Below are 15,575 nucleotides of genomic sequence, written 5' to 3'. Positions count from 1 at the left end.
TTTTTTGTTGTGTGTTTGCTTTACCCATTTTGTTGGACATTTGGTGGGTCCTTTCAGTTGTGGGAAACTTTCTTGAGTTATTTCATCTATAATTTCTTCTAATGCACTATCTATGCTCTCTCTTTCCAGACCTCCTATTTGAATATTGGACCTCCTGATCTAGTTCTTTAGTTTTCTCACTTTTTGTTTTCTTCAATATTCCATCTCTTTGTTCTACTTTCTGGAGAGAACTTCAACTTTACCCTTTAACTTTCTTAAACTTTTTTTTGTGTTTTCATTTTGAGCTTTTACTTCTCAAGTGTTTTTCAAATGCTGTCTATTATTCTCTGTATGTTTCTCTTCATAGTATCCTGTTTTTCTAATGCATGTGATATTTTATACCTCTGATGACATTAACTTTTGGCTGATGCATTTTTTTTTTGCTTAATGTCAATTTTATACAATTGCTTTTCTCTGCTTGTCTTCTTTTCTGCTCTCTATGTTATCAATTTTTCTCATGAACCTGGTAGTTTTTGTTTTGCTGCTCATGATTAAGAGGAATCTGAAAAGCTCACCAGAAATGTTGGTGCACAGCAGTGACTTACTGATTTTGAGTTTATTATAAGGTAATCTGAGTGGGCGATTCACTGATTCACTAGGTCTTTTCTGTTAAAAGTCTGTGGAAAAGACTCTATGCATCTTGTGTTCTTAAAAGTTAAAGGTCTGGCTTCTAGCATCCTAGGAGATAGGATGCAGGAATAAAAAGACTGGACATTTAAAATTTAGCTTTTAACACCCCTATAATCATTTAATCTCCTTTTTGTCTCTATAGGACACAACTCCTTTTATTTGCAAGGCATCAGATATTCCTTGTTTAACTTTTACTGTAGAATAAAGCTTTAAACTTTTGGGGTGGGGTTAGATCAGTCACCCAAAGAGCACTGAGTAGGAAAGATATCCCGGGGGCTAAAAGCCTGTCAAGGAACTTTCACCCCGTCTCTATATTTTCCTCCCTTCCCTCTATCCTTCGTTCCAGAGGTAACTGGTGCCACCGCTTTCTCATCTTTTAAGGATTCTGACATTTAAATTGGTTTGGATCTCAGCTTTCTCTTCTGGAGGCACTGGATTTAGTTCTCTTGAGCTGCTAATTACTACTTGTCCATCTGTTGCTGCTGTCTCTTATCTTCTCTTCATCATCCAGCACATGTGTCTTTGTGTGTGAATGCAGTTTTAAAGAAGTTTCAGCAGGGAGCAAAATTGTATGCACGTGTTTAATTAACTTATCTTAACACGGAAACTGGCCTGCAGTCTTTACCATATCATTCATTTTATTTATGTCCTATACAGAGTCACAGAATTCAGAGTAGGAAAAAATTAAACATTTTATATACTCTAATGCCCTCATTCTGTAGATGAGTATATTGTCTCCAAGAAGAAAAACAGCATGTCTAAAATGATATGCTTGGTTTGTGTTAGGATCCAGATTTAAGAAGTCAAGCCCAAATCTCTAAATACTACCCAATGTCCAAAGTTGCTAACCTGTCTTAATTTAGTAATTTAGCAGGTCAATTTGAGTTGTAGAGACCAAAATTTTGTCCTATGGGAAATTATGATATTTGCCAGACCACAAAAATTGAGCAAAGTATAGAAGTGCTCCAAAATCAAACAAATAGTGGATGTAATCCAGAAACAAATAATTAGTTTGGATAATGAAAGTATAGGTATATTTTACATTTAAACCAATGAACAAAGAATCAGTGAGCAGGAAAAAGAAATCCTGTGTTTTAAACATGTCAGCAAAAACATAGTATGTGCATGGAATACTCCCATCTGCTCCTTTTGAGTTCTGGATTTCAGACTCTCTTCTCAGCCCTCCAGGGCCTAAGAGTCCCTGTGCTCTCCAAGGCTTCCTCCATTTCTAAGGTGCTGGGAGTTCCTCTATCTGCTCTCTGCTGTCTCCACCCACCTGCCTTTCATTCTATCAACAAAACAAGACAAAACAAAACAAAAGCACCTTAATTGTGATGAGTTTTGCCCCATAACAGCCTTTCTCCATGACTGACTAATTAAAAAAAAAAAAACTTTGGTATGATCCTGAGTGCCTGCATGGAACTTGGTGATGAGCATGAGGCGAACAGGATTCCAGTCCTTACCTGTCATGAGTCATGCGACTTGGCCTAGATACTTCCAGGCCTCTCACTTTCCTGATTTGCAAAGTGATCTTTCAAGCTCTAGTGTTTTAGAACCATGAAATTTCCAAATGATTTTAAATAACTATTAGTTATTTAGAACTCATAACCAAAGGAATGCATCTCTAAGTTGGAATTTCAGACTCCACTGTGGAAGGTTATATGTGTTTGGGTTTGGAGCCATGAGAGAGGAACTACTGGACCACGTCATCTAGGTGGCTGTCCATCCTCCAAGGATAGAGAGCATCTAAAAATTTGAGGTTCAAGAGAAGATGGGTGATTTTGTGGCTATAAAAAATCATGAATGAGTAAAAAAGAAGGAAACCCTGCCATTTGAGACAACAGGGATGGGCCTTGTGAGCATCATGCTAAGTGAAATCAGTGAATCAGAGAAAGACAAGTGCTGCCTGACCCTACTCACAGATGGAACGTAAAAAACAAACTCATGGAAACAGACAGTAGAACAGAGATTGCAGGGCTGGGGAGCAGGAAAACGGGAGATGCTGGCCAAAGGGCACAAACCTTCAGTTACAAGGTGAATAGCTCTGGAGAGCTGATGTACAGCCTGGTGACTATTGTTAACAATAGTGTATTGTGTACTTGAAATTTGCTAAGAAAATAGATCTTAAATGTTCTTACCAAAAACGGAACAGAACAGCCTAACAGTGTGAGGTATGGACATGTTAACTAATGTGATTGTGGTAATCACAATGTGTACCTCTATCAAATTATCACATTTTATACCTTAAATATATATAATTTTATATGTCAATTATATATCAAAGCTGAAAAGAAAGAAAAAATGAGACACAATTTTAATCTTTATATACTGGGGAAAGATGTTTATTTTATAGACATACACCTGATTATTTAAAATTAAGTTAAGTCTTCACTCATGTTTCTTTTGAATTAATAATCTAAAAATGTAAATGGAAAATAAATTATGGTTGAATTGTATCTTCCAAAGGGAAAATGACATTTAAACTGTCATAACCCTGATAAGCAAATATTTAACTTTCCAACCAATAGATGATAAATCAGCTATTTATTTAACAGACTTTTATGGTCACGGCTTGGGATTTTATAGCCATTTGGTTTTGAATTAGGCTGACTGTACATTGTACTAAGAAAGAATCACATAATTAAAAAAATAAAATTTATGGGGTTGATAGGTCTCACATCTGAGTTATAATTATTATCCTTCTGCTTAGTTGTCTTGTTTTCATGTGGAGAGGGTGACTGGGAGTTTTATTTAGGCTTTGCTTTTTTCTACTTTTAGAATACGAGTTTTGAATTTTTGAATTGCTGTTAAAACTTTCATCATGAACACTGAAGTGAGTGAAAAGAGACTTTTGCAGTCATTTTTTTGGTAAGCCTATTACCTGATCTGCTCTGAGTAATTAGCTTCCTTGCTCACCGAGCCATCTTCTATTTCTGCTTCTCAGAGTCTCAAGTCCTCTCTCCTGAGGACATGTGCCTCCTGAGCTACAAAGCATGGTATGGGTGTTGTCCAGGGTGGGGGTTTTCAAAAATGGGGAGACCCCCAACCAGAAATATTCAGATTTCGGCTTTCAGCAGGATGACAAGAAGGACTGGGATGCACTTTGTAGATACTTGTTAAACTTCGACAAAGAATTTGAAGATTTTTATAAATCATGGGTTTTAGGTCAATAGCATCTAGTTAGCACTGAGGTAGGTACCTGGCAAAGGCCTTATTCCTCCATGTCTGATTCACACTGTTGGACATATTCTCTTTTCTTTTCTTTCGTTTTGAGATAGGGCCTTACTCCATTGCCCGGGCTGGAGTGCTGTGGCAGACACAGCTCACTGTAGCCTCAACCTCCTGGGCTCAAGTGATCCTCCCATCTCAGCCTTCTGAGTAGCTGGGACCACGGGCATGCACTACCATGCCTGGCTAATTTTTGTATTTTTTTTTTTAGAGATGGGGTCTTACTGTGTTGCCCAGGTTAGTCTCAAACTCCAGGACTCAAGCAATCCTCCTGCCTCAGTCTCCCAAACTGCTTGGACTACAGGTGTGAGCCACCACAACCAGCCTCATTGGATATATTCTTTTGTAGCTAATTTTTGTGTTTTTAATAGAGGTGGGATTTTGTCATCTTGGCCAGACTGGTCTGGAACTCCTGACCTGAGGTGATCTGCCCACTTCAGCCTCCCAAAGTGCAGCGATTACAGGCGTGAGTCACCGCTCCCGGCCAATTTAATTTCAAGAAGACAAAATACAAAATGGAAAAATAAATTTGAGACAAGCACTTACATAATGAAATAATTATTTATTTGGGGAGTTATAATGGAAACTATTTTGATATGCACCCGGGTTTTGTTGCATGGTTCACACACAAAAATTCTTTATATTTTTTCAGTCTTTGATGATTTCTAATAAAATGAGAAGAGTTTGTTATTGAACTTCACTTTGCTTTTCTTCTTTAATTGGCTGCAGAAATGCCAGTTCCCAAGGAGAAAGCATTTGCCAGTTTCTCTTCAGTGTTTTAATTTTCCAGTTATAAGCCATAGCTGCCAGATATTTTTCTCCTGTGAATATCAATAAGTATGTTTAACTAGATTTACATTTTGTTTCTTTTTTATTATTGACATTTTTCATAATTAGATGATTGTGGATTTAACAATAGGAAAAAAAAGGCAAACTGTCTTTAGTGTTAACGTCAATCCCTGCCTCAGAACAGGAGTGCTTCAGAACAGGAGTGCTTCAGAACAGGAGTGCTTCAGAGTAGGGGCATTATTCCACTCAGCACATGCACATCCACTCAGCATCATATATGCACCAAAGAAGATGCACTGCATGAGGCAATCCCCTTAGCGCATATCCTTTCAGATAGATGAGACAAATACACATAACTGCAAATGAGAAAGATACAAAGTGTTAAGGAAACGTGGCAGAAAGCTTTCTGCAGGTCCACAGTTGGATTACATTTTCCATGGGGGGCTATTTCCCAGAATGTGTGCCACTTCCATGACTGCTATACAAACCCTCCATGAATGTCCTTTGCTGTCCTTTTCTGCCAGCTGGCTGCAGATGACAGTGACACCCTGGGAGTTGAGAAATGCTTGTAAGATGGAAGGAGGCTGTGTCCCTGAATGATCACCTGGAAGAGAGCCACCTTAGCCAATGAAACTCCTGCCATGAATATTTGCTGAGCAAGAAATATACTTACTGCTTTATATGCCTTTGAAGCTATAGGTTCATATTGTTACCACAATTTAAAGTGCTATAATAAAAAGAGTTCAGGAAGCAGGCACATGGAAGCAATAAGAGCAACAAACATTTACACAGGTATTGTTTAAGTGCTTTTGTTTAACAATCACTATAGCTATTAGTAGCCTCATTGTAATAATGAGTAAAGCTTAGAGATTAAGAAGTATTTCTTATAACACAGTTATTTGAGAAGACTGCCCAGCTGAAAACTTGGCCTATCTAATTATAAAGAAGAGCCAATGCATGTTCCTAAAATACTAGGGTGATATGATTAGAATAAGCTGGCTTATCACCACAGATCCACTTAAGGGCAAGTTACAAATAAGTCGATGTTTACAAAATCTTGAGAGTCCACTGAGGCATATTACCATATGTTTGCCAGGAAACTCTTTTTAATTGTATAGGTAATATTCACATTATAGAAACATTTTTTAATAAATAGAAAAAATCTTTTTCATCAACCCACAATCTTAATATAATCCTTGTTTGTATTTTGATATACTTCTTTCTATACTATTTTTCTTTTTCTTTTTTTTTTGGGGGGGGGGTTGAGTCTCACTCTATTGCCCAGGTTGGAATGCAGTGGCCTGATCTCGGCTCACTGCAACCTCCATCTCCCGCGTTCGGTGGATTCTCATGCCTCAGCCTCTGAAGTAACTGGGATTACAGGTGCCTGCCACCACACCCAGCTAATTTTTGTATTTTTAGTAGAGATGGGGTTTCACCATGTTGGCCATGCTGGTCTCGAACTCCTGACCTCAAATGATCTGCCTGCCTCGGCCTCCCAAAGTGCTGGGATTACAGGCATGAGCCACCATGCCTGGCCCATACTATTTTCTATACATGTTTTTAACTAGGCTATAATCTTATTGTATGTACAATTCTGAATTTTGCTCTTTTCACCTGAGTATATCACAATCATTTTCCATGTTATTAAAAAGTTTTCAAATGTTTTCAGTATAAAAAATAATATGTGCCAATTAAATAAAATTGGATGAGGAAAAAAGTAGGGAAATTTTCTCTCTTGCATCCATCACTCAAGAAGCAACAAGAATGTTCTGCTATTTCACTCAATATTTTGTCATAACAATCTTCTAATGCTTTACATAATTTTAAAAAGCTAACTTTTATTAGTAATTGTAAACCAAATACAAATTCTATGCACGTAGCTGAAGAACACAGAAAAGCACAAAGGCAAAATAAAATACTTTATAATCTTACTACTTTAAGATAAACATTTACAGTATTCTATTAACATATATGTATATGTGCATACATTTTAAAAGATAGTGTATCATATATATTGTTTTGTAGCATTTTTTAAAAAAAAATTCAGTATTCTATCTGTAACGGTTAATTTCATGTGTAACTTGGCTGGGCTATAGTGCCCAGTTGTTTGGTCAAACACTAAATGTTGCTGTGAAGGTATCTTTTAGAAGTAACACTTAGAATCAGTTGACATTGGGTAAAAGAGGTTACCTTTGATGATGTGGGTGTACCTTGTCCGATTAGTTGAAAGCCTAAAGAACAAATGCTGAGGTTTCCTGCCTGAGTTTCCAGCCTACCATCTGGTATTACAAATTTTAAACTTAAGATTGCAACATCAATCTTTGCCTGAGTTTCTAGCCTCCTGGCCTGTTCTACAAATTTTGAACTTGCCAACTCTTACAATCCCATGAGCCAATTCCTTAAAATAAATCTCTCTGTATTTATATATGCTTTAGAGAGCCACAGAATGATGTTACGATATCGTTAACATTTTCTACCTCAGTATTCTTTTACAAGATTTTAATGGCTTCCTAATGATTAATTAAATGGTAATCATATTAATAAGATCATAGTATTCAATTGAATGATGTTCCATAGTTTACATATCCATTCCTCTACTGTTAACACCTCTAACAATTTTTTTATTGTGGTAGAATACATATTAACAAAAAATTTGCCATTAAGTGTACAATTCAGAGGCATTATTTACATTCATTATATGGTGTAGCCATAATCATGATCTATTTCCAGAACTTTTGCATCACCCTAAACAGAAACTGTAACCACCAGATCATATACCATAGTTGTTTTAAGTTGTTAAGTTTTGTAATATTCATTATTCCAAATAGCCATAGATAACTGATACCAAAGTTAGTACCATGAGTAGGGTGCTACTGAAGAAAATGTAAAGCAAGTGTCATTGTTTTTAGGACTGGACAATGAGTGATGCTAGAAAAGTGATGAGGTGGCAATTAGGACTGTTGGTGTGAGAAAATAACTTTTTTTTTTTTTTTTTTTTTTTTTTGAGACAGAGTCTTACTCTGTCACCCAGGCTGGAGTGCAGTAGCACAATCTCAGCTCACTGCAAGCTCTGCCTCCCAGGTTCATGTCATTCTCCTGCCTCAGCCTCCCGATAGCTGGGACTACAGGCATCCGCCACCACACCCAGCTAATTTTTTGTATCTTTAGTAGAGATGGGGTTTTACCATGTTAGCCAGGATGGTCTCGATCTCCTAAACTCATGATGTGCCTGCTTCAGCCTCCCAAAGTGCTGGGATTACAGGCGTGAGCCACCACGCATGGCTGAGAAAATAACTTTTTGAGGCTGGAAAAGGGTGACCTGTGTTATGTAGTGGGGGAATAACTGGCAAATATGTCACCTGCAGTAACTGGAAGATAGGAAATGCCATGTTCCTAATGAATTCCTGTGTCTGGCTAAGGAGATCTCTAGACAAAATGTTGAAAAGGCCAGTTGGGCAGTTCTGTGTAGGTATGACAACATACTATACTATACTAGCACAATACTATAAAGAAGCTATAGAGAGAACTGTTTGATTTGTAAACAAAATTTTGAGAAAATAAAGAAGAGATAGTACTTGCTGGGTTGAAAATAAAACTGTTTCTCATTTACCACATTTTCAGTCTCTCCAACTGACAAAAGGTTCTTAAAAGTAAGAAATAGCCTCAGGGTAAAGAAACATAAAATCAAAGTTGTGGCTAGGGGACTTCTGATACCTCAGAAAGATTTAATGTCATGCCAGACCCTCTTAGAAGACAAAAGGGCTTCTAAAACTCTTAAGAGTGTCTTCCCAAAGCAATCCAACAGACCAAAATTTGAAAGAAGTCTGTCTCAAAAATAAGTATGGTTATGAAATTTGGGGCATAGAGTGAATCCCACAAAGTTGTAAGAGAGTCATATGAATGAAAGCATGGCCCAATTGGACTAAAAAGGCAAAAACATTTGAAAAGAAGCTTCCAGAACCCCAAATTTTTATGTAACGAGAGTAGTCTAAGAAAGCTACTTAGCTACAGACATGGTCCATTTCCTGTTGAAAGATGTCTCAGAAGGTGGAGCTAAGCATAGAGAACAACGGATTAGAGAATGACTTCCATGGAGCAGAATGAGGCTCAAATCTGTGTTCCTACAGAATGGGAGACCCCAACGACAGCTGATGACTGGGTTTGGAATTACTGTAGAGCAGTGTGGTTGCTATGTAACTCCTTATTCTGCGCCTTTGGAATGGGAGTGTCTGTTGGGAATTTCCTGCCCTGTGTCTTCTGTTTAACTTGTGTTTGTGAGAGGCAGATAACTTGGCTATTCAGTTCTCAGGTCCCTGGACCATGAAGGGCCACATCCAAGGAGCTACCCCAGGAGGCCTCTCATTTGCATTTGTCCCCGCTACTGCAGGACAGAGATCATGGAAGTTGGACCCGACTGGATGAGATTTGGGGGTCTTTGGAAGTGGTGAATGTGTTTGCCCTGGGGAAGAGGTGAGTATGTTCACAGGACAGTTGTGAGTTATTGTGGTCAGAGGGAAACCTGGGTCAGATGGGTTACAAAGATGGGTGCAAAACCTCTCTGTTCTTCATGCATGCCTCTCCAAAATATGACTTTGCCATTTCTTTCATGAAGAGGTGATGTCTAGGAGACCTCTTCACTCAGGCCAAGCTCTATGACCTGCTTTGACTCCAGAATGTGGTAGAAGTGGCATCACATAAATTGCAGAGCCTAGGCTTCAAGAGACTTTGCAACTTGCCTCTCACTGTCTTGAAGTGCTCCCATCAGAGCATCTTGTAAGGAGCAGGTGGAGCATGTGGACAAGCCATCCCCACCAGCCCCTGAGACATGTGAGAGAGGCCAGAACAGGCCATCCAGACCCCACTGTGCTGGTGGATGAGACAGCAGAAGGAATATGAACCTACCAACAGCATCCTGAGAAATGCTAACTCTTACTTCAAGCTGCTGCATTTTGATGTTATGAAACCATAAATAACTTATGAAGTCATCTTTGCTGACTTAAAGTTTTCCATAACTTTATTATAACATATCAAAATTATGAAAAATGTGAAAAGTAGAAAACTGATGAATTTTGCTTCTTCATATGGTCTTTAAGAATCTCAAAGGCACTGAAGTTTTTTATCTTTTCTGTCTTAGAATAAAAAACCTTGAATGAAAATCTGCTTCTTGGAAAAGCAGCAAGGTTTATGCAGAGGCAATCTGGTATTTGTGTGCACTGGCAGCTGATCATACCCAGCATGCACGCACTCTCAGGGCAGAGTCTGATACCCCACATAATGGGGCACGGTAAGGACTCCCATGTCCTTGAGATAAAATGATAAGGAAAATACACACTGCTATTAGAATAACAGGCCCAGCTTCTGCACATTTTAATTCCCAAAGTTTTCATGAAAGACAATGATTTTTTGGTACCATGTTTAACTCTACAAGAATCAGTAGTGAAAACTAAAAATGATACTTTGTGAAAGTTCATTAATTTTGTTTTCAGCCAGTGGTGGCCTTGGTCAGATAGAATCAAATCTATGATACTTTTTATCAGAAATGCTTGTACTGTGTACAAACCCCAAGTGATGGCTTTCAAAGATTGAATTTGATTATTTTCTGTATGGTGCAGATGAAAAATTACTACACAGGAGAAGGTGGGTTGGAGGTGCTCACGAGTAACCAGGAAACAGTCTGAAGTTTTTCTGATACTTCTCCTTGGTCCAACCAAATGTGAGCTATAAACACAAACATGGGATTCCGTTCTTATGTTTTGGTTGTTTCAGTCTTTACAGATGTATCGAAAGGCTGTCCAAAGATGTCTGACTTCTGTAGTGTGCCTTCGTAGCACTAGAGGGTTCTGTAGCTGTGAAACTGAAGGCATTGGCAAGAAGCCCTCCATCTTCAAACCACTTTCTGCTAAGGTGTGGCTCTATAAAACCACTATGAGCTGGGCTTCACTGAGACTGAGTTGTTTCAGTAGGATCTTCCGGAAAAACACGTTCCCTCCTTTACCTGGGTTGTCATTCTGAGAACAATCACACCTCCAATTTTGGCTTACTAAGCAATAGTGTTTTAATGATTTTAAGCCAGGATTTGCTCCTCCTTTCCTCAGTACGAGACCTTAACCACTGGAGGAACCAAGAATTCATGCTGGTTGGGTTCTGATTCCACTTTAACTTACTGTATAGCCTCATCCCTTGTTTTTCTGGAGATTCTCTTTTTCTGCTTCACTGTTTTATATTTACATTAAAATCAAATGAGGCCATGTTTCTGAAATCACATTGTCCCTACATGGTCATCACAATGAGTCTGTAATGTGACTGAAAGACAGCCATGGATACAGGTAGAGGATATCAGGCAATTGAATGCTCATCAAGCATTCAATTCAGGGCAAATGGCATAAGGTATGCAGTTGGCCTCTTCTGATATCTGTGTCTTAATCCTTTCTTTAGCCTCTGTTTTCTGGACCAAGGCTAAGATATTTTCTGGGCACAGTGGCTCATGCCTATAATCCCAGCACTCTGGGAGGCCAAGGTGGGAGGATTTCTTCAGCCCAGGAGTTCGAGACCAGCCTGGGGAACATAGGAGACCTCATTCCTACAAATAATAAAATAAATTAGCCAGCTCTGGTGGCGTGTGCTTATTGGTCTCAGCTACTTGGGAGGCTGAGGTGGGAGGACTGCTTGAGCCCAGAAGATCGCAGCTGCATTGAGCCATGATTGTGCCACTGAACCCTAGCCTGAGCAACAGAGCAAGGCCTTATCTCAAAAAAAAAAAAAAATTCTGAGCCTTCTAATTTTTTTTTCTTTAATTAACTTTCTGTAAGCCCAGCAAGTAAATAAAACACTTATTTTATGAAGCATCTAGTTGCTTTTAGGGGAAGGGACATCCTCTGCATAGTATCTAGGCCAGCTCACTTTCTTCTCCTTACTCTTGATTTACTCTCTGCCATTGAATCTTCTGTGCCAATGTTGGATTAATGTTTCCGGGCCCTACTTTCATCATGCTCCTCTGTATTATCACCTGTTTTGGTTTACAGCAATGATTTTTAAGGTAAGGCATGGTGTGTCCATCATAGTCACATGGGAACTTTTTCAAGCCATATTAAAAATGTCCCCCATCCATCATTCTGCCCCTGGAACAGTGTGTGCACTTGGGACCTTCATGTAAATCTACTTTGTTGAAACCCACTGATCAGCATGGTGTATTTCATAACTCTTTGACTTACATTCAAGAAATTCCTTAACCTGAACTCCATTTACTCTTTTTTTCATTCATTCAAATTAAGAATATTGCCGGAACATGAATTATCTGCTAGACGTTTTTCTAGGTGCAGGAGGAGTAAGGATGAACATAACTAGCCATAACTATAGCTATCAATTGTGGAGTGTCTGTTATGTGCCAGGCACTTTTAAGTGACCTACTCAATTTACTTGCATGACAAACTGTGAGGAAAAGCCCAATATTATCACCTATTAACAGATGAGGAAACTGAGGCACAAACAGCATGAATCGTTTGTTCCAGATTGCACCATAAGAGGCACAGCCAGCTTTCCTACCAAAGCAGCCCTGGCCCAGAGTCCGTACTCCCTCCTCCCCTGCCTCTGCCTGGTGGATAAGGTCACCCTGGCCTTGTGGAACTTATGCTCTAGTGGGGACAAATAGTTATAGAGAATGACCGATGTTACTAAGAAAATAAAAGCTGGTAAGAAAACAGAAGAACTGAGGAGGTGACTGAAGTGAGCATTTATAATTTTATGTTATATCCATTGTAAAATATAAGTTTGGCTTTCTCATACCAGAAGCAGGGCTCAGTCCACCCTTGACTCAGTTTCCAATACTGTTCCCCATCAGAATGGCTCTTGCTGGTGGCCAGAAGTAAAACTTAGAAATATCTCTCTCAGAGACACCTAAGCAGGCTGGGCTCCCCGGTTTCCTGTTGCTTCCTTTAAAGAAGCTCTTCAGACATCTGCACAAGAACTCAAAGTGACCACCTCTCAGCCCAGCATGACCTCCTAGAACTAATGCCTGCTTGCTTTCAACCTACCAATTAAAGCTCCCCAGGAAACCTGTTTAGATAACACCCTGGACCCAAGAAAGGTGCTGGGCCATGGGTTTCTTCTCTCTCTCCCTATCTGTGCTCCCTGACCCCCTGTGTGTGTGTGGTCTCTAGGCTTGCCTTCTATCCCTGAGGGTCCGTAAATACTAAAAACACTTAAACTTTCATATTGTAGTTGTGTCTTTGAAGCCAGGTCCCCATCCCGTACCTTGAGGGCAAGGCCTCCTGGAAGGGACCCATGTAGGTGGATCCCCTGCTGTCCAGGCCTCTTAGCTGCTGGGGTAGTGACCAGTTAAGTGGATAGAGTTTCATTCAAAACAATAATCATTCAACTGTATCTCACATCAAACCTCTGCTCTAGTTTATGTATCTACTTTATGTTCTTAGAAGACTGTGCAAACACATTGTCTTTTTTGAGTACCTGTCTTGTCCTAGGCACTCTGCTTGGTACGGGGAGAGATGAATCTTCTGTCTTCAGGGGCTTCCACTCCAGCAGGGGGAACATGACTAATAGTGACTGCCTGCTGCTGTAGGTAATAAGTGGCTCCCACTAGGCCCTCCATTTGGTGGCCCCCTGTCCCTCTCACTGGTGGAAGCCTACCTGTCCTCTAAGGACCAGCTCACTAATGTCCTAGATCCTCACGGACCAGATTGCTTTTCTCAGAACTGAAGAGCACTTACTAATGGCCCCTCTTGTCATATGCCATCCCAGGATTCGAATTTTTTTTTTTTTTCTGTCTTGTGGCCCAAATAAATGCTGAACTCCTCGAGGGCTGGGAGTGTATCTAGCAGTTTCCTTATACTGGACTAATCAGATGCTGACTAGGTAGCAGTGAGAAAAATCTAGAAATTCCCTTTTAGCCACATCGACTTACACGAGGGGATATGTGTAAGGTACTATAGCTCTTCAAACAAGAGGTGGTCTCGTTTGAAGGGTGGATTGATGTGGGTGTTCAAATGATGTCACAAGTGGCCGGTTTCTCTGTCTCCATTTCTTTTTTTTTTTGGCTCCATTTCCAAATTTCCCAGATAGCACAGCAAGTTGGCCCCAGCAGCTCTAGACACTCCATCTTCTCAGGGCATAGCCAACACAATAAAATATTTCAAGTTCCTGAAAGATAGCTGAAATAAGCCCTAGAAGTTTCTGGATTGGGAGTAGAGCCAAACCTGCCAGCTCACATAGATGAGGGCAGGGAATAGGGTGTCTCACGATCACAGTGTCCTGCCTTCTGATTTGCCTGGGACTGTCCTGTTTTGGCACCAAAAATATCTGCATCCTAGGAAACCCTCGGGTCCTGGGCAAATTCAGACAGTGACTTGCCCTATCAGAAGCAAAGCAAGGTTGCCATTACCTGAGGTGGGCAAATTCAGACAGTGACTTGCCCTATCAGAAGCAAAGCAAGGTTGCCATTACCTGAAGTGGGCAAATTCAGACAGTGTCTTGCCCTATCAGAAGCAAAGCAAGGTTGCCATTACCTGAGGTGGGCAAATGGAGGCTGGGTGGCCAGTGAGTGACCAATACCCCCAGCATTGAAGAGAGTGGAGCAGCCCTTCAAGAAGTTCCAACCTCTGCCCAGGACTGGTTTTACCAACTTCACTAGGCTTAGAATCGTAGGAAGTCTATTTGGGACTTGCGAGTCTCACGTATTCCTGCCTAAATGTTTATGGATACCTGTTTAGAGCTGAAATCTTTTCAGCTCCCATAATATGAGGGAATTAGGTCTCAAAGAAGATCATGTATTTTGATCAGACCTTATAGCTGAGCAGTGGAAAGAAAAAAAATCAGTGTGAGATCTCCCAGGGTTCCACAGGAGTGGCTTCCTTAGTCCAACTGGCAGCCTATCCTGGAATATTGCCTGGGAGAGAGGTTAGTTGCTTTTCCTGGTGCTAGGAACTGAATGGTTTTACATATTGATCAATGAAAATACTTATTTGGCCTACAATAGGTGCAAAAATACTGCTAATTACTAACAGTATCTCTTCTTTGCTGCGTGCCAGACATTCCACTGGGCATTATGCAGTTAATATGTACCATGCATTTCCCATGGTTAGCAATGATGTCAGGCATAGAAAAGACATGAAATTATGATGTCAAATGAATAAACTGGAAAAAGGAATTTCTTGAATTTTCTCCAGCTGTCCTAAGAATGTATCTATACTTTGATCCTGGCCTACCTTTTCAACATCTAAACTTTTTTCCCCCAAGCTTCTAGATATTCAAAGTTAAGTATTAAATAAAATCAGTAAATATATACAAGCTTGTTTGGCCATTCTGAATAAGGTTATATTTCCACCACACAATCTCCAAATTCTCTAGAAGAAGGGATCAGTATGTTATAGATACCCCCTTTCCTTCCCTCCCTGGCAAGCCACCACATCTGTTATGGGTACTCAATGCAGTGGCTGCACCTGGGCCTCACTCATTAAGCAGTTGTTGATTGAGTGACTGAATTGAATGCCTGATGAGCTCGCAAGTAAGATTCAGACTGTGCCTGCGAACTAATAGGATCCCTCTGCTTTTTATTCACTACTGCTGAGGTAGATCTCAGGCCAGCCTGAAGTTTAGGTCTACTGAGAAATAATAAGCCTCAAAAATCGAGCTTTGCTTCACCCAGTCTCCCAGTAAACACTAAGAAATGTTCACATTATTTACACATCCTAGACTGCCTGTCTTATGGACCAAATGTTTGTGTTCTCCCCCCAATTTATACATTGGAATCCTCACCCTCAATGTAATAGCATTAGGTGCTGGGGTCTTTGGGAGGTGATTGGCTAATGGACCTGGAGCCCTCATGATGGGATGAGTCCCCTTATCAGAAGAGACCTGAGAAGGCTTTCTTCCTC

The sequence above is a fragment of the Pan paniscus genome, chromosome 7 (assembly GCF_029289425.2).
Source record: "Pan paniscus chromosome 7, NHGRI_mPanPan1-v2.0_pri, whole genome shotgun sequence".
Lineage (NCBI taxonomy): Eukaryota > Metazoa > Chordata > Mammalia > Primates > Hominidae > Pan > Pan paniscus.
The sequence above is the reverse complement of the archived record's forward strand: the minus strand, read 5'-3'. Positions refer to the sequence as shown.